Here is a 19,122-nt window from a genome sequence, read left to right as displayed (position 1 = left end):
GGGTCTGTACTTTGAAAAGGTGTTCCTCCACCATGGTCAAAGTTCTAAAGTGTGTCAATAAGAAGAGATTAAGTTGTTCTATCAAAGACTGTGCTTCTAATGGAAGCTCAGTTGAACACTGGATTAAAGGTACCCAAATCCCCGCATGAGGGAAAATCCTCTTCGCCAGAGCCACAAGCTGCTGGAATTGCTTTTTAATAGTTGGCAACAGGTTTCCCGTCAAGCAGTTATTAAGACCCACTGAGAGCACAACTGGGCGACTGTGGCGCAGGAAGGTAGAGCGGTTGTCCACCAATCTCACAGTTGTTGGTTCAATCCCCGGCTCCTCCAGTCACATGTCGAAGTGTCCTTGAGCAAGACACTGAACCCCAACTTAGTTGCTCCCGGTGAGTGTTGGCCAGCTGCATAGCAGCTCCCCCGTCGGTGTATGAATGTGTGTGATTGTGAGTGTGAATGGGTAAATAAGAAGCAGTGTAAAGCGCTTTGAGTGCCAATAGGTAGAAAAGTGCTATATAAGTGCAGACCATTTACCATTTAACTTTTTGAGTGACAGTTTGTGGGTTCAACTTTCCTAAAACACCCTTCAAATGATGGATCTATGCTCCAGGGAAACTATCAACCTGGACCGATGGACAGTTATATTCCGAAATCTGGACAGATTAGAATCTCCCAATACTATCACCCGCTCCTTCACTTCCAAAGACCACCTCCTGATCTTTTGAGAGTTCCTGGGATGACAAGTTGGTCTCTGTCCCAGTGCCCGAGGGAGTACACCATCCCCGGGAGGCTGACCGGAGGGAGAAGAGATCCTCTCTACCTCAGCATTACCACCAATGAATGTAATTGCCTGTCCAGAGTTACTCATTTGTGAGGGGAAAGGAGAGATGGAATCTGACCTCAAAACTGCCACATTTGACCAAATGGACTGACCATTTATAATTTCATTCCTTTCCATATTTATATGTGACACAGAATCATCTAAAGGACATAGGTCCTCATTAGGACCAAATAAAAGGCCATTTCTCTCTGAGCTAGAAAAAAAAGAATTTTGTTTTCCTTAATCAAGGAAAGGGGGAGCGGCATCAAAGGTCGGAGAAGGCGGTGCTACTGTTAAGGGCAAAAACAATTTTTTTCCCTGATCCCCTTTCTGGGAACAACACTCCGTGTGTACCAACTCCTGTACAGTAACCCCCCTCCTCTCAACACCTGAATAGTGGCCGACAGCCAAAAAAATCAGAGTTAGGGTCAGGAGCAAGGGACAGGTTAGGTGAAATGAATTTATCTCGATGACTCTCCCCGCTTCGTCCGTCTACTGGGCGGTTTGGAGTAGAGAGTCAAAGGCATGGCACAGGCCGACACTTGTCACTCTGGTTCCCTGATACTGTGTGCCGTCTTCCTAATGAAAGATGACATTGTGTCCTTGATTTTTGGTTGATTTCTGATGAGTTTGTTGTAGGAGTGGTTAAGTCTCTGATGCAGTTTTTGATGAAGTTTCACTGGTTCTCAAGTCGATGTTTGCAGGCCGGCCAGTAACGGTGGTTTGAGGAGCAGTTGTCCAATTGTTGAGGAGACTCTCCAGATTTAAGACAGCCCCCAGGAGACCCTGAGACAGATGTATGGAGAGACACTTACCTTTGAGTTGAGTAGATTTTTGGTGGGATTTTTTGTGTTGAAGCTAAGTTTAAAGACAGCCCCCAGGAGGCCCTAAGACAGCTGTGTTGTTTTGGAGTCAGATAGACTTTGAGTTGAATAGTTTTTTGGGGTTGAGATTAACATTAAAAACAGCCCCCAGGAGGCCCTGAGACAGCTGTGCTGTTTTGGAGTCAACTACATTAGCTTGTGTTGAAATTAACATTAAGCACAGCCCCCAGGAGGCCCTGAGACAGCTGTGTTGTTTTGGAATCAGATAGACTTTGAGTTGAATCATTTTCTTATTTTGAGACTGGCATAAAAGACAGTACCCAGGAGGTCCTGAGACAGTCGTGTGTTGAGCTGGTAGACGTTTGGATGCCTCTGATTGGAGGAGGGTTGTCCGTCTTTTCCAGAAGAGTGTTTCTGTCAGCGCTGAGTGGGTTCCAACTGGTTGGGATTAGGCCTGAACCACGAAGTGGTTAGGGTTAGGGGACGATTAGGGTCAGCGACATCAGGGCTAGTTGGGGTTTAGGCAACACTTTCAGAGTTTTTAGGGTTAGGCATTGGTTAGGGTTAGGGGGTTAGGGTTAGGACGCCGTCCCCACTTTCCATAGTGGACCTCTGTCCACTGTTCTTGAGCTCTGTAGCTCATTTTAATAGGGTGTTATAAATATTTATTAATAAACTAAAAAAATGAGGAAATATGAAAAATTCACTATAATTATAAATCAAATTGTTTTTAATGCAAACAAAATTGTATATTTCAATGATTTAAACCAAATGAATACTAAAATTTGTAATAAAATTAAAATGTGTGTGTGTGTGTGTGTGTGTCTCAATGTTTTTTTCTTGTTTTTTTTCTACCTTTTCAAAAGAAAGTAAAAGAAAAATGTGCCCAAATGCAACGTTTCGATCCGAGGGGTCTTCTTCAGGCCAGGGCACAATCTAAAACTTATATTGGTTGCAGGCTTTCAGCAACTAAAGCTGATGTGATCAGTGTCACGGTCAGAGCAGAAATGAGCAGCTCCGATCTGTGTTCCTTTTATATAGGCCCTCCCACCTTAATTGTTTTTCGTGTTTCTTTCTCCAGTTTAAGCTTTGTTTTCTGAAATTCCTAAATGCCTGTGACTTTTTAACATAACAACTATGCCCTTACATATTTATATCTATTTAGGTAATTATATTTATTCTACTATGTTAGTTATCATTCCAAAATTGGTATTTTTATTCTCTTTTAGATCCCCAACTTTCTTTAGACATATAATTAGTTATGTTCCTTATTTTTTTCAACTCCAAGGTTAGGATTAGGAGAAGGGGTTGGGCCCAGGAAAAAGAAAATGGGTGAGGGGTTAGGGTTAGGATAAAAAAAGTGGTTGGGGGTTAGGGTTAGGAGAAAGAAAGTGGGTTAGGAGAGAGAAAGTGGGTAGGGGGTTAGGGTTAGGAAACAGAAAACAGGTTAGGCTTAGGGTTAGGGGGTTAGGGTTAGGGGGTTAGGAACAAATTTAAAATAGACCCAAATTAGGGTTCGTGGCACAGGCCATGACACTGTCCCTGATTCCCAGAGTGCATCCCTCCCCCCAGACATCCCTGATCCCAAGTTTGGGTTCCCTCTCCCTGAAAACAATTTTTAAATTAACTTCCACTACACTTTAAGGCCAATTCTAAATTAGGGTTCGGACACGGAATTCCAGACAAAAAATTGATTTTAAATTTAAATGGCCATTGTGGGTTAGGGTTAGGGGGTTAGGGTTAGGTGAAATGAATTTATCTCAATGACTCTCCCCGCTTCATCCGTCGAGCCTGACCATTCAGAGCTTTATATGTAAGAAGCAGGGTTTTAAATTCTATTCTAAATTTAATGGGAAGTAAATGGAGAGAAGCTAGTAGCTCACTTGGTAAGGACCACAGGGTCATCAGTTCGATCCCTGCTCCCGGCTACATGTCCAAGTGTCCTTGGGCAAGACACTAAACCCCAAATCGCTCCCGGTGGGTCAGGTCAGCACCTTCCATGACAGCCACTGCCATCAGTGTGTGAATGGGAATAAACATTGTAAAGCGCTTTGGATAAAAGCGCTATACAAGCAACTGTTTAGGTGAAATATGAAATATCTCTTGGGGCGACTGTGACGCAGTAAGGTTGTCCACCAATCTCACAGTTGTTGGTTCAATCCCCAGCTCCTCCAGTCACATGTCGAAATGTCCTTGAGCAAGACACTGAACCCCAACTTAGTTGCTCCCGGTGAGTGTTGGCCAGCTGCATAGCAGCTCCCCCATCGGTGTGTGAGTGTGTGTGTGATTGTGAGTGTAAATGGGTGAATAAGAAGCAGTGTAAAGCGCTTTGAGTGCCAATAGGTAGAAAAGTGCTATAAAAGTGCAGAACATTTACCATTTACCTTCTTGCTAATTCCAGTCAGGTGCAGCATTTTGATTTATTGCACGCTCTTTAGGGAGTTACTGGGGCATCCTGAAAGTTGGGAATTACAGTAGTCCAACATAGAAATAAGAAATGCATGGACTAGTTTTTTGGCTTCACTTTGAGACAGGATGCTGCTAATTTTGCAATGTTCCGTAGGTGGAAGAAGGCTGTCTTAGAGACTTGTTTTATATGTGAGGTAAAGGTCATTGAGCAAGACACTGAACCCCAACTTAGTTGCTCCTAGTCAGTGTAGACCATTTACTACACTGACTAGGAGAGTGCCAGAATCTGGTGTTGTTGTTCCAGAATAACTCACCCTCCTAAATGAGCAAGATATAGCAGACCTTCAAGGATCTGTGAACCCCACACAGGCATCTGACTCCCATGGTAGAGACATTTATATTCGGTGTCTTCACATGAACCATTGTCATAGTAAGTCTAACCACAAAATGCAATTGCATATACAGTACAGATTTTAACATTACAAACCTTTTTACATTTCATATAGAGGTGCCCTGTCCTTACAAACTAGTTTAAAAGATCTATCTGTGGCAGTGTCTTTAATTCTTAAGACAGTTAGAGACATTACAGTAGTAGTGACAGTGCTAGACATTTTGTTTGGTTAAACTTGAAGTACTGACATTTTAACAGATTCACTGACAGTTAGATGAGACTGTGCATGGAGTAACATTAAAATCCCCATGAGATTTATTGACTAACAAAATTACCCATTCACTTTTGCAGTCAAACCTTCCAAAACTAGAATATATCTGTTGCATGAACACCCTTGACATCTAAACCTTTAAGTTTAATATTCGGCCTAGATTAAACGGGTTAGGGTTTCAGCCTGCACAAGCAAATATTACAGGGTGCAGAAATGTTTGGGGAGGACAAAGATATGCAACAGTCTCCTACTATTACACAGACAAAATGGATACAATAGGAATTGCTAATTATGCTGCAGAAATCAAGCTAAATAGAATATTTGTACTAATAATTACTTGCATGTTGAAAAACAAATGATTAACCCTACTCCAGTTCTTGAAGGAAATCCTGCATGTAATAATAAGGGTCATCTCAAGCTGTTATTTGTTTTAGCGTCTCATTGAATTCTGCATGGCACACAGAAATGATGAAGTCTGATAAAAGCACATAACCATTAGGTTTATCCAATTTAAAATAGTCAAATGTCATCTCCTGTAAAAAGTAATATCTTCCTATGCACTTAAATCTTTTAAAAAAATTAAAATAAATAAAAAAATAAATAAAAAAATCCTTTCTGCTCTCTTGCACTTGTATCTCGTGAACTGTAAACACTTCTCTGATAGGACTTTGCTTTGATGTTTTCTCCTTGACTTAGATTTTTGCTGCCTTGTACCTCACTTGTAAGTCGCTTTGGATAAAAGCGTCTGCTAAATGACTAAATGTAAATGTAAATGTAAATGTAATTGTTAAGCCGTGGTTAAAACACACCTGGCGAACACCTGGTCTTGTCAACTGAAGGAAACATTACCACATAAACTATATCACTGTTTAGATTATCGAAAAATACATGAACATACACTAATTTAGGCCATGACAGTGTATACATCAGCTCTAACCAATACTGAAATATATAGTATTTTGGAATCATAATTACTTCAAAAACATATCCTGTCAGATTGTGCCTGCAAGCAGTAATGTTGGAATGCATAACAGGATTTTATATAAATAATAACTTAAATATCATTTATATTGAAAACTTAGTCATTGGCTTATAGATTTAATGGTGACTGGCCAATATAGCATTAAAGCCATATAAATGCAAGCCATTCTTTAACAGGCGCAGGACCCGGAGCAGCCTCAGATGTGCATGGGTGACAACTCCACTGTTTTGAAGTAAATCACATAAACACACATGCAATGACACAACATGACAGAATCATGAAACTTTAAATTTTAGCACCGAATACTAAATTAATTGTGTAAATGGTGCCTAGTTTAGCAGCATCATGCCTTATCTTTATTAATCAGCAAAGAAGTATTTTCTCAAACTGGGGGACATGAGTAGCCAAATATGGCATAACTTTTACAGAAGGGAATATGAAGTCTCAGTTAGATGTGGTCAAGCCCTTTATCAGCAGCTAGCCTAATTATATACCAGAATGGAAATTGGTCATTATAACATTACCAAATGGTTAGGCAATGTTTCTTTTACCTACAGTTGTTGAGCCTACAGGACAAGTTGCATAATTATGGCAAGAGACCCAACAAACCAAATTATTTCTCTTTTCCACGCTGATTAAGCCTGTGTTCCCAGTTTATGATTTCTTCTTTAAGATCAAGAATTGTGATCCCTCCACCTGTAATTATAACAAACTGTTTAAGTGTCAGTGATCCGAGTGTTAATGGTTGGCGTCATGCTATGTTAACGATTTTTTTCCCCTCTAGGTACATCAAATGGTTGTTTAATCATAGGTTGTCTGCACATGTTTACTGGATGTTAATTGGTCCTTTTTTGTTATGTTCTGTCCAAATAGAGTAACAGTAATATCTGCCTTTAATTTTGAATCTGGTATATTAACGTTTAGTCTATCAACTGGCATTTAACTTGTGTTGAATTATGAAAAAAAAAAATCTATATTCTTACAAGAGATAAGAGATCATTGTTGTGAGTGTGGACACATAATTTTTGTCCATGTTCTCTTTGTCTAGGGACCCACTGTACAGGAAGCTGTCACACCAAGGCATCAGAAAGTTTGGAGATGGTCCTCATTGGGCCAAGCTGACAGCCATAAGTCCAACAGTCCTGGAAAAATGAAATAAACTAATGTGTTTTAAGAATTATACAACAAGATTTGACAAACAATGACTTGTCATTGGATTGTTATAAGTAGTTAATAGCATTTCCACCTTGACATCAGACTGACATGAAGCATAAATCATATACATGAAGTTACCTTTGTCCAAATCACACAACAATTAGTAAGGACTTCTGCCATGTGTGCATTTGTGAAAGAAACGCTCCTCTATGCTTGCCATCATTCCTGAAATAAGATTATTACGCATTATGTACAATTATTAATCACGTCTCTTTATATAATCTACTCTATGTGTAGACATTCAAGACACTGTAATGAAAAGTCTTTTTATTTGAAGATAACAGGCAATGTTCCAGTCTCTTCCTGTGTGTATGAACTTCGGTTTTTAATGTGACCATTTATTGAAAATATTATTTTGCCATTCATTAAATGAATAATCACAATAACACTCAATTGTATTATTAGAGGATGGTTACTTAAAGTTATTGTTAGAAATTAGATAATTTCTTTGGTGAAACATTTCATCAAGACCTAAAATTGGGTGTAGAATTGTCAGAGTGTCACGGTTTTGGTTAGAGGATGGACCCAAGAGAGGAGACAGTGCAAGGGATGCTGTAACAAAAGGGCTTTTATTGGCAGGGGCTTAAAAAAAAACAGAAACCGCTCCTAACAGGAGGTTACAAGAAAACAAGCTCGGTACAGATAAGACACAGACAAGCCACAGAACCCGAACACGAGGGGAGTTTACTTGAGGGAAAGTAAAAGACAACAGAAACTAATCGACAACAAGAGAAGAACCTAATTGGCCAAAATATACACAAGACTCGAAAATAAACAAGACCCGGAAAATCTAATAACTTAAATGACCACACGGGGAAGTCTAAGAAAACTGGAAAACAGAGATAACTAAGCACATCAGACTCAGATAACAAAAGCTACTAAAACAGGAGAGAAACTAAACAACTAGGCACGGATAACAATAACTATTAAACTAGAACGAAGACATGGGACACGACAAGAAAACTAATAAAGAGGGAACATGCCAAACTAAACAGGACACGGGTATGAAAGTAAGCTACTAAACAATGAATCAACAGGAAAAACACTAAGAAACAAATCAAACCCCAAACCTCAGACCAAAGGGAAAAGCTGCACAGGGTCCAGAAAACAAAAGTCCAAGAGCAACAAGAGTCCCGAATGCAAAAGTCCATGAAACACACATATAGCTTTTACCTAGGGTTGGTGAGGGTAATAACAACGGCACTTAAGACAGGAACCACAATGGCAGTGCCCCCGTTAACAACGACGAGGATCTGACAGGGGAGTGAAGGGAAGACAGAACTTACATAGAGGAGGGAACAGGTGCAAACAATGAGGGACAACAAGGGTAAAGCTGGGCAAAAAGAACCAGGGACAGGAAGTAAGGAGAAAGGGCCACAAAATAAAAGTCCAAAACCAGGAAGTACACCGTGACACAGAGTTGCAAATGGTTTAACGTACACAAGCCCTACACGTACCTGTCAGGAATACTTTACAGAGAACCCCTGTATCAATCCCATCTTCACCTAAAAAGCTAACATTTACATGTATAGTTGGGGATGGATTTTTTTGGCGCTGCCATTGCATAAGTCCCCTCTCAAACATGTTTTGGCATGAAACAGTGATGTCAAAGGTTTTGCTGTGATTGCCTGTGTAACGTCATCAGGGATAACATAAAAATAAAATATATTGTTATTAATATTATTAGTTCTCAGTTATTTAAAGGCCAACTATATGGTAAAAGTCAAAAAATGTTATAACACATCTTTAACTTATCTATCCTCACTCCACCCTAATTTAAAATGGTATCTTCCAGTTTCTGCCTTAGAATTTGCCCAGATTAGATTTTTATTGTCTTTTATTTATTTTTACACTTTACTGAATAAGAAAATGTAAACTGGTTAGAAAAAGGCAATGCTTTTTTTTTTCTTTTATAATAGAATGTAAAAGTAAAATAAAAATAGAAATCATACTTTTCAAATTCAGTTGCACTTTTGGGGGTGTCTTCTACCATGGAAGGAATTTTCACCCTACTGTCAAGCAATCAAAGAAGGATTACAGACATTTACTACTTGATTATGAGTCTATGACATCACCATATAGGTTCCTAACAGTAAATACGGATAAATAAGACATGCACAAACATTGAATAGTCAAAATTTAATTTTACTGTTAACTCCTAATGCTTACTACTCTCACATTTACTAGAGAAGGCACTGTAATAGACTTTTGTTTGTAAGGTGTCAGGAAGTCTATGGTAAAGATTACTCTGTGTACTATAGCGTAATGAGTAAAAAAATTATTATCTTTATTTTAATTTTATTTTGGACATGAAAAGCCATGACCCTGTATCCCATGGACAATTTTACATAGTAAAAATAGGAATGATGCATTTTTCTCTTATGAGAACAATAGTTGCATTATCACCTGTCTCCCCTGGAATAGATTTATAAATAATTCAGTGGGTGTTCCATCTGACATACCAGACAAGCTGCAAGACAAACCCTTGGTTTCATGTTGAGGTTTCCCTGGGGAAGAAACTGAACCCCACAGTTATTCCAAAGTGGTTTTGGACAAATGCATCTGATAAATGACTAATTGTAAATAACATGTCATCCATGCCCATAAAAGACCAGTTTTGGTATGATGGTCTCAGCTGAAGCGTAGACAAAAATTCTTGTAGTTTCATCTTCAGGCCAAATCATGGAGTGTCCAAGTGGAATACAGAGAGACCACAAACAACGCAGCCATGCAGTGACACACCTTTTGTCTCTTTAACTGCATCTTTGTGTCTGGCAATGTGATTTGGAGCTGAAATGCCTATTGTATTCCTTAGTTATATATTAAAATGTATATTTTATAAAATACGGATCAGATTCCATTCGCATTGTAAATTGGGAATATAAATGGTGTATGAGGAATCTCCATGACGAAATTTGGATCATCATCTTAGAATGTTAAACATGTTTTTAAAATGTGGATGATTTTCTTGCAGTCTGGAAAATATCATTGGATTTTGGATTTTTATATTGAGTATATAGTTCATGACCTTTGTAACTGTTCACTTTATAGGAATGCTGATCGTGATTTTGGAATGTGGATCACATGCTTGAAATTTGGATCATGACTTTGCAATCTGGATCACGTAGCTGGAATGTGGATCATGATCTTGGAACGTAGATCACTTTATTAGAATATGGATCGTGATCTTGAATGTGATCACATTGCTGGAAATTAGATTGCAATATTGGAATTGCTGGAAATTAGATTGCAATATTGGAATGTGAATCATGATCTTGGAATGTGGATCATGGGTTTGGAATGTGGATCGCAATCTTGGAATGTGGATCACATTGCTGGAACGTGATCTTGGAATGTGGATCATGTGTTTGGAATGTGAATCATTTGTTTGGAATGTGGATCGTAATCTTGGAATGTGGATAATGTGTTTGGAATGTGAATCATTTGTTTGGAATGTGGATCGTGATCTTGGAATGAGGATCATGCGTTTGAAAAGTGGATTGTGATCTTGGAATGTGGATCACTTTATTGAAGCCTGGATCGTGATCTTGGAGTGGGTATCACGTTAAAGGAACGTGAATAGTGACCTTGAATGTGGATCACATTGCTGGAAAGTAATCTTGGAATGTGGATCACGTGTCTGGAATGTGGATCATGTGTTTGGAATATGGATCGCGATGGGATGTGTGTATGCATGTGTATATATGTATGTGTATTCATGTGTGTGTATATGTATGTCTATGTATATATATGTATATGTATGTGTATATATGTATATATATATATATATGTATATATGTGCATACATATATGTGGAAAAAATAAGGGGAAAGAGGCTTGCTTTGCTTTAATGTGATTGAAAAAAGCCTAATGAATTTATTCTTTTTCTTTATGTTTCTCTGTTTATAGTTAATTTTTTATTTTGTAAAGTGTATTTTTGATAATAAAAAGATAAAAAAAAAAAAAAAAAGAACCACCCGATCTCGTCCGATCTCGGCAGCCAAATAGAACCGGGCCTTGTTAGTACTTGGTAGGAATTAGCATTTTTGAATTGTTAGGTTTTGTGCCGTGGTTTTGTTTATAATTGTATATTTTGTAAAAAGTATTAAATCTGTAGGGGTGAACTGCCATTTTCTTTTGACTGTTTTCACATTAGGGAGTTAGGGTTAGCGACTGTCTTTTGGTTTGTTTATTTCTACAGGCTAGCTAGCACTTTCTGTGGGAAATGGCTTATTTTGTTTATTATGTTGGCCTTGGTTCGCCCTGAGTTGTAGTGTCATGTTTTGTTTGACACTTTCTTTCGTTTAAAATAAATATCATTCTGTTGGAACATCTCGATCCTGGAATTTGGTTTGGAGACCGGAGAGGGAACATCCTAATTTATCTTTGTATGTTGCACCCTGACCCCCTAGACAGGGGCGTAACAGACCAGTACAGTTATAGTACTTTGTACTTTGCCACATTTATCTTCTTCTTAGCAAGTGTCATGCATTCTGCTTCTCCAGCGTTTTTAGGAGCTGTTGATGATGTCAAATGCAGCTTACGGCCCCACCGCTCTCTAAGCGCCCGATCTCGTCCGATCTCGGCAGCCAAATAGAGCCGGGCCTGGTTAGTACTTGGTAGGAAGACCGCCTGGGAATACCAGGTGCTGTAAGCTTTTTTGCTTGGGTTTACGGGCAGCACAAGCTGGTGTTACTGCCTATTTATTCATAGAAATTGTTCCATATTTTCATCAAATTTTGTTCTTTCATTGCTGTTTTGCTACTTTATTGGTTTGTCAACCATCGTGCTTCATTACTAGTAGACCATGTTACGGTCCTGGCCATATGTGTTGTTTTTATTTTCTTGTTCTTATAGGTGCCCTGCCTGATTGGCCGGATTGGGGGGCAGTACAGGAAGCTGATTGGTCCATCCTACACTTCCTGGAGTTTTAAAAGTACGGTTCCCAACAGCTAGCGAGGCTCTTTCTGGCATCAGCACCTGTTTGCTGTTCTTGGTTTCCAAACCTTATTTAGCATTTTTGAATTGTTAGGTTTTGTGCCGTGGTTTTGTTTATAAATTGTATATTTTGTAAATAGTATTAAATCTGTAGGGGTGGACTGCCATTTTCTTTTGATTGTTTTCTCTTGTTTTCACATTAAGGAGTTAGGGTTAGCGACTATCTTTTGGTTTGTTTATTTCTATCAGGCTAGCTAGCACTTTCTGTGGGAAATGGCTTATTTTGTTTATTATGTTGGCCTTGGTTCGCCCTGAGTTGTGTCATTTTTTGTTTGTCGCTTTCTTTCGTTTAAAATAAATATCATTCTGTTGGAACATCTCGATCCTGGATTTTGGTTTGGGGATCGGAGAGGGAACATGCTAATTTATCTTTGTATGTTGCACCCTGACCCCCTAGACAGGGGCGTAACAGACCAGTACAGTTATAGTACTTTGTACTTTGCCACATTTATCTTCTTCTTAGCAAGTGTCATGCATTCTGCTTCTCCAGCGTTTTTAGGAGCTGTTGATGATGTCAAATGCAGCTTACGGCCACACCGCTCTCTAAGCGCCCGATCTCGTCCGATTTCGGCAGCCAAATAGAGCCGGGCCTGGTTAGTACTTGGTAGGAAGACCGCCTGGGAATACCAGGTGCTGTAAGCTTTTTTGCTTGGGTTTACGGGCAGCACAAGCTGGTGTTACTGCCTATTTATTCATAGAAATTGTTCTATATTTTCATCAAATTTTGTTCTTTCATTGCTGTTTTGCTACTTTATTGGTTTGCCAACCATCGTGCTTCATTACTAGTAGACCATGTTACGGTCCTGGCCATATGTGTTGTTTTTATTTTCTTTTTCTTATAGGTGCCCTGCCTGATTGGCCGGATTGGGGGGCAGTACAGGAAGCTGATTGGTCCATCCTACACTTCCTGGAGTTTTAAAAGTACGGTTCCCAACAGCTAGCGAGGCTCTTTCTGGCATCAGCACCTGTTTGCTGTTCTTGGTTTCCAAACCTTATTTAGCATTTTTGAATTGTTAGGTTTTGTGCCGTGGTTTTGTTTATAAATTGTATATTTTGTAAATAGTATTAAATCTGTAGGGGTGAACTACCATTTTCTTTGGACCGTTTTCACATTTGGGAGTTAGGGTTAGCGACTGTCTTTTGGTTTGTTTATTTCTATCAGGCTAGCTAGCACTTTCTGTGGGAAATGGCTTATTTTGTTTATTATGTTGGCCTTGGTTCGCCCTGAGTTGTAGTGTCATGTTTTGTTTGACACTTTCTTTCGTTTAAAATAAATATCATTCTGTTGGAACATCTCGATCCTGGATTATGGTTTGGAGACCGGAGAGGGAACATCCTAATTTATCTTTGTATGTTGCACCCTGACCCCCTAGACAGGGGCGTAACAGACCAGTACAGTTATAGTACTTTGTACTTTGCCACATTTATCTTCTTCTTAGCAAGTGTCATGCATTCTGCTTCTCCAGCGTTTTTAAGAGCTGTTGATGATGTCAAATGCAGCTTACGGCCACACCGCTCTCTTAGCGCCCGATTGGAGGAGGAAAGGGGAGTGGTCTTTCCGAATCAGTGTGCTTCAGGTAGAGACACGCATGTGAGCTGCTTCGCGTTTGTCGCGCATTTTTCGTTTTCATATTAGTGTTTTGCCTAGCCAGTATAGTGAGTTTGAGTTTGTTTTCAATATCTTTATGAAACCCCCCGGCGGAGTTTCTCCGTTCGGGGGCGCCTTTATTTATTGTGGTTTTCTAGTTTTTGGACTTTTTTGGGTTTTCGTTTTTGAGCGAGTTCTGATAGACTACTCGTAATGGAGAACGGCAGAGGCAGGCGAGAAGAAGAAGCCTGGTTTACAGTGGCGGGAAAAAGCGGAAGGAGGAGAATGGAAACGGAGAAAAATGGCGTCGGTGGGGAAAGCACATTGAGAGGGAACGAGCTGGAGCTGGCGGAGGAGACGAGGAAGTCGCTGAATAAAGGTGTCAAGCAGGTGGAGAAAAGGATGGAGATTGCAAAGGAGCGGCCTGGTCGGAGAATGGAGAATGACTGTGTGGCGGCGGATGAGAGACAACAGGGAGATCGGGTAAGCACGCGTTCGGTGCCGGGTGGAGTGACAGAGACGCAGAAAGAAATGCGGTATGATAGAGATTTGACTGTTTTGGCTGAGGTGGTGGGAGAGGAGAGAGTGAAGACAATGGAACTGCTGAGAGCAATGCGTGATGTGTGTGGAGGCATCGTGGCATTGCGGGAGACGGGGCCGAATAAATACGAGGTGACGGTCAAGAGCGAGGCTGGGAAAAAAAGACTCTTAGACGGATTTAAAGTGGGTAGAGCTGTGGTGATGGTTAAAACTTTAGCTATCGATGAATTGGTGGTGTCGTTTTTGAATCTGCCGGCCTATATTGCGGATGAGGACATTTTGGAAAAACTGGATGTGTGGGGGGTGAGAGCAATCTCTCCGATTAAAAGACGGTTATGGCCTGGGACTGATGTGGCGGATGGAACAAGATATGTTAAAGTTAAATTTAATGAAACTGTACAATCATTGCCATATTCCTCTAAATTTATGACGGCCACAGGGCCAGAATATTTTAGGGTTATCCATAATAATCAGGTTAAAGTGTGTAGGATGTGTCTACAGCCTGGACATATAGTTAGAGATTGCCCTGATTTTACATGCTTTAAGTGCAATAAGCAGGGTCATTATGCACGTGAGTGTGATGCCTGGGCGCACAGGTGTGTTGCGTGCCATGCCCCAGCGGAGCAATGTAATTGCCGTAATGCAGGTGAAGGGGAAGGGGTGGTAAATCGGGACTCCATCTCTGATGATGAAAGGAGTAATGTCAGGCCTGCAGAGGAGCCAGCCCTGGGTAGCGAGACAGAGAGTGAGAATGAGCTTGGAGATGAGATGGTGTCACAGAGTGCTGACTTGTTGGTGCAAGAGGGCATAAGAAATGAGGGGGTCGATGAGTTGGGATCCAGTATGGATCATGTGCTGGCGGACTGGAGCGGGGATGCGGCGAGTCGCCCTGAAGGGGGCTGGCTAGACTCACCCCGGCCTGAGCCGAATGTGCCTCACTCGCAAAATGAAGTAGAATCCACCACTCGAATACCCACTTCTGATGTAGCCCCGCTGGCTCCCCAGGCTACTAGCGTGGACTCAGATTTGGAGATGGATGTCCAATGGGTAAAACAGGTTAGGAAGAGGGTACAGCAGGGTAAGCTAAGTGGAACTGAGGGAGGGTATAGAAATGAGGGTAAGAAATGTGCCAAAAAATGACAGGGCCGATTCTAGTTTTTTTGCTGGGAATGCTGCTTTTTTCTCAAAATTTGAATGGGCTTAAAAGCATTGAGAGAATTGAACAGCTTTGCGGGAAAATGCTGTGTGACATCCTGTGCGTCCAGGAATGCAGGTGGACCTCTGAGACAATAAAAAGCATAGAGTGCTTTTGGAGAGGGGATCTTTTTTATTCTCTATCCCCAGACAAAACTGCAGGGGTAGCAATCTTTGTGAAGCCTGGACTGTTTGAGAGTGTCGTGCAAATTGCTAAGGATGATCAGGGAAGGCTACTGGTGATCGATGTAATTGAACAAAGTAAGAGATATAGAATTGTGAACTTATATGTGCCAAATAGTGAAGGAGAGAGGAGGGTTTTTTTCAGGCGCTGTAAAAGATGGACAGATGATCGCTCGGTGGTGATAGGGGACTGGAATGTGACGCTGGCTAGGATAGATGTGGGTGCCAACAATAAATTTAAGAATGACACTAGCAGGTCGGCTGTGTTTGAATGGATGGAAGAGTGTGATTTGATGGATGCATGGAGAGTACTGAACCCCGGTACCCGTGCGTATTCGCGCAGGCAAGTGGTGTTGGGCAGGCTGAAACAATCTAGAATAGATCTGTGCTTGCTAGCGTCGGGTTTGGTTCCGGTTTTAAATATGCAATGATCCGCAGCAAAGCGCAGCATATGTTGAAAGGTGAGCGCTGTACTGCATTTTTTCTGGGCCTGGAAAAGAGGAAACAGTCCAAAACATATATTTCTGAAATAAAGGACTCGGAGGGTAACACACATACTGATTCAGTGGATATTTTACAAACCGTGCAAGATTTTTATTCCAGTTTATTTAGTAGGCAAGAGATTTCACAGATAAAGTTAAATCAAGTACTTGGGAAAATTAGCTGCTCCCTCAGTCACGAGGATGCGGCTTTATGTGATGAAAACATCCAGTTAGAAGAAGTGAAAGAGGCAATCTTAGCCCTGAATACATCAAGGAGCCCAGGTTCGGACGGTCTCTCAGCTGAATTCTACCAGCATTTCAGTCACCTGCTGGCCCCTGTCCTCTGCAGGCTGTTTTTTGCCATACAGGAGGAGGGCAGGTGTGCAGAGTCCTTCCTGAGGGGAGTGATCACTCTTGTGTATAAAAATAAAGGGGAAAAATCTGACCTAGCGAACTATAGACCAATTAGCCTGCTCAACACTGACTATAAGATCCTGACAAAGGTACTGGGTTTTAGGCTCAAAGGAGTGATTGGCTCGATAATTGGGCCTACCCAGACTTACAGTATTCCGGGGAGGGATATTGCTGACTGCATCCTGTCAACAAAGTTGTCTTTCGAAAATCTAATGATGACAGGGGGCATATACCTCAGTGTTGATTTGGAGAAGGCATTTGACAGGGTCAGTCATGAGTTTCTCTTTGGATGTCTGGGGGTTTTTGGGTTCGGCCCAATTTTTCGAGAATGGGTGAAGTTGTTGTACAGCCGGGCTACTAGTGTCGTGAAATGTAACGGCCTCTTAACAGATCCTTTCCCCCTAGAGAGATCAGTGAGGCAGGGATGTCCGCTGTCTGCCATGCTATATGCAATTGTAGCAGAGCCTCTTGCACAATGCATCTTAACCGATCCGCTTATCAAGGGGATAACATCTCCCAAAGGCAATGAGTTCAGAATAGCTCAGTATGCCGATGATATAAGCATTATGGTTAAAGATGGTGAGAGTTTGCAACAGGTGCTAAAGCACCTTGAGGCATACGAGCAGGCGGCGGGAGCCCGAGTGAATAGGGAGAAATCCAGCCTTATTTGTGGGCCCGGGTCTGCTCTAGGGGATGTGGGTCTGAATTTTAAAAGGGGTGAGACTGAGGTCAAGCTGCTTGGAATATATATTTGTCCTCAGCCGCTGGTCAGCGTCCGCAAAACCTGGGAGGAGAGGCTTGCGTGGTGTAGGTCCAGGCTGGGACTGTGGAAGATGAGAGGTCTTGGGCTGAAGGGAAGAGTGGTCATTTTAAACTCTATAATAGTGCCGGGGCTGGTCTATGCCATGCAGGTCTGTCACCTGCCGGGCGATGTACTGTCCGGACTGTGCAGCGCTATCAGTGGTTTCTTGTGGAAAGGCAAGGCCTTTACTATTGCGCACAAGACACTAGTTGGGCCATACGAAAAAGGGGGTTTGAATCTCTGCGATTTGAAAACTAAATTAGTATCTTTAAGACTAAAACTTTTTAAAAAATGGCTATGTGATAAAACTGGTTATATTTGGAAGGACTATTTCGATGCAGAGATAAGGAGGAGGGGTGAGTGTGGGGAGTATAACTTATGCAGCAGTGCGCTGGCACGGCCTGTGGCAGATGCGGACCCACTTTTCCAGGAGGCCGCTGAGGCGTGGGTTCAGGTCTTGCCTCATCTAGAGTGCAAAATGTTTTCGAAAGAAGATGTACTTAAACAGCCAATCTTTGGGAACCCGCGTCTCGGTGGCCGGGAGAGATTGCTGGTTGGTCGGGGTGCCTTAAATGGGGTGTTTCACCAAATTGGGGATGTTCTGGACCAGACAGGGGCCTTAAACCCTCTGGAAGTCCTTAAGAAAGTAAGAAGGAAAGGTGTGAACATCAGATGGACCAAGGTGTTACAATTCTGTACAGACATCGGTCAGAGAATGCCACTGGAATGGAGGGAGAAGTTGCAGGAAGCAGACGGTGGGCTGGTGGGGGATGGCAGAATTGATTTTTCACTCTCCGGTGATTGCAAAAATAGGGAATTTAAAGATTTACAGTCAAAATTTTGGTACAAGGTTCTAATTGACAAAATATTCAAACAGCCCACAGCAAACTCCTCATGGTCTCATGTGTTCCCTACCCGACCCACTTCTTCAATATGGACTAATATGCATGATAAATGGCTTCCCCCTGCAATAGCAAACTCAAACTTCCTGCTGCGTCACAGAAGGGTGCTGGTTTCTGTCGTCCTCCACCAGATTAGTAAGAGCACGTATGCGAGAACCTGTCTGGTCTGTAGGGTGGAAGATGAAGATTTTAACCACTTGTTGTTGTACTGTGAGGTCACACAAAAATTCAGGAATTGGGTAAAAAGTCTATTAAGAAATAAGTGTAAGGTGACTGGTTTGGAAGGTGAGGCATGGGATTGGGTGTGGTGTTTTGGGTTAGTGAAGGGACATACAAAAATAAATGTGGGATTAGTGAATTTTTTGTTGAGTGTAGCTCGTCATGTTGTGTATATAGCCAGAAATTATGCATTGTATGATGGGAAAAAGATGAGGAGGGTGTTGGTTTTTCAAAATATGGTGTCACATTATTTGAGTATTCTGTTTTCGCTTGATAATGAGGGGTTTCTTATTAAATGGGGGGTTAAAAATGATTTATGTGTGTTAGATGGGGAGGGTAGAATGCACTTTGATTTTGGGTGATTTTTTTATTGACCTATTATTATATGAGTATATGTATTGGTATGTATTTGTGTGTATATATATATATATATATATATATATATATATATATATATATATATATATATATATATATATGTATATATGTATGTGTATGTGTAGATGTAAATATATATAGGTACGGGTACATGAATGTATGTGTGTATAATGTATGCGTGTGTGTGTATATTTGTATGTATGTTTGTATGTATATATGTATGTATATGTATATAGATATGGATATATATAAAGAGGTAGCTGTGTGTAAATGTATGGGTATTTATATATATATATATATAGATAGATAGATAGATAGATAGATAGATAGATAGATATGGATAGATATATGACATGTTTATAATGTTATCCCCCTATATTTATAAATATATGTATTTACATTAGAGAAATAGATCGTACTTTAAGTTGTTTAATTTAGTTGAAAGAACTATGGATGTAATGTTTTGTTGATTTATCTCTGTATATACCTAATTTCTTTTTGTAGAATGTATTT

General features: G+C 40.7%; 2 pseudogenes; both read left to right on the top strand.

Moving 5' to 3' along the window:
* The first annotated feature begins 11,447 nt into the window (after nt 1–11,447).
* Nucleotides 11,448–11,566, top strand: LOC137099035 (5S ribosomal RNA; annotated as a pseudogene).
* An 864-nt stretch (nt 11,567–12,430) lies between these two features.
* Nucleotides 12,431–12,549, top strand: LOC137099036 (5S ribosomal RNA; annotated as a pseudogene).
* The last annotated feature ends 6,573 nt before the right edge of the window (nt 12,550–19,122 follow it).

This window comes from Channa argus, chromosome 14 (genome assembly GCF_033026475.1).
Source record: "Channa argus isolate prfri chromosome 14, Channa argus male v1.0, whole genome shotgun sequence".
Taxonomy (NCBI): Eukaryota; Metazoa; Chordata; class Actinopteri; order Anabantiformes; family Channidae; genus Channa; species Channa argus.
This window is presented reverse-complemented; position numbering and strand designations above follow the sequence as displayed.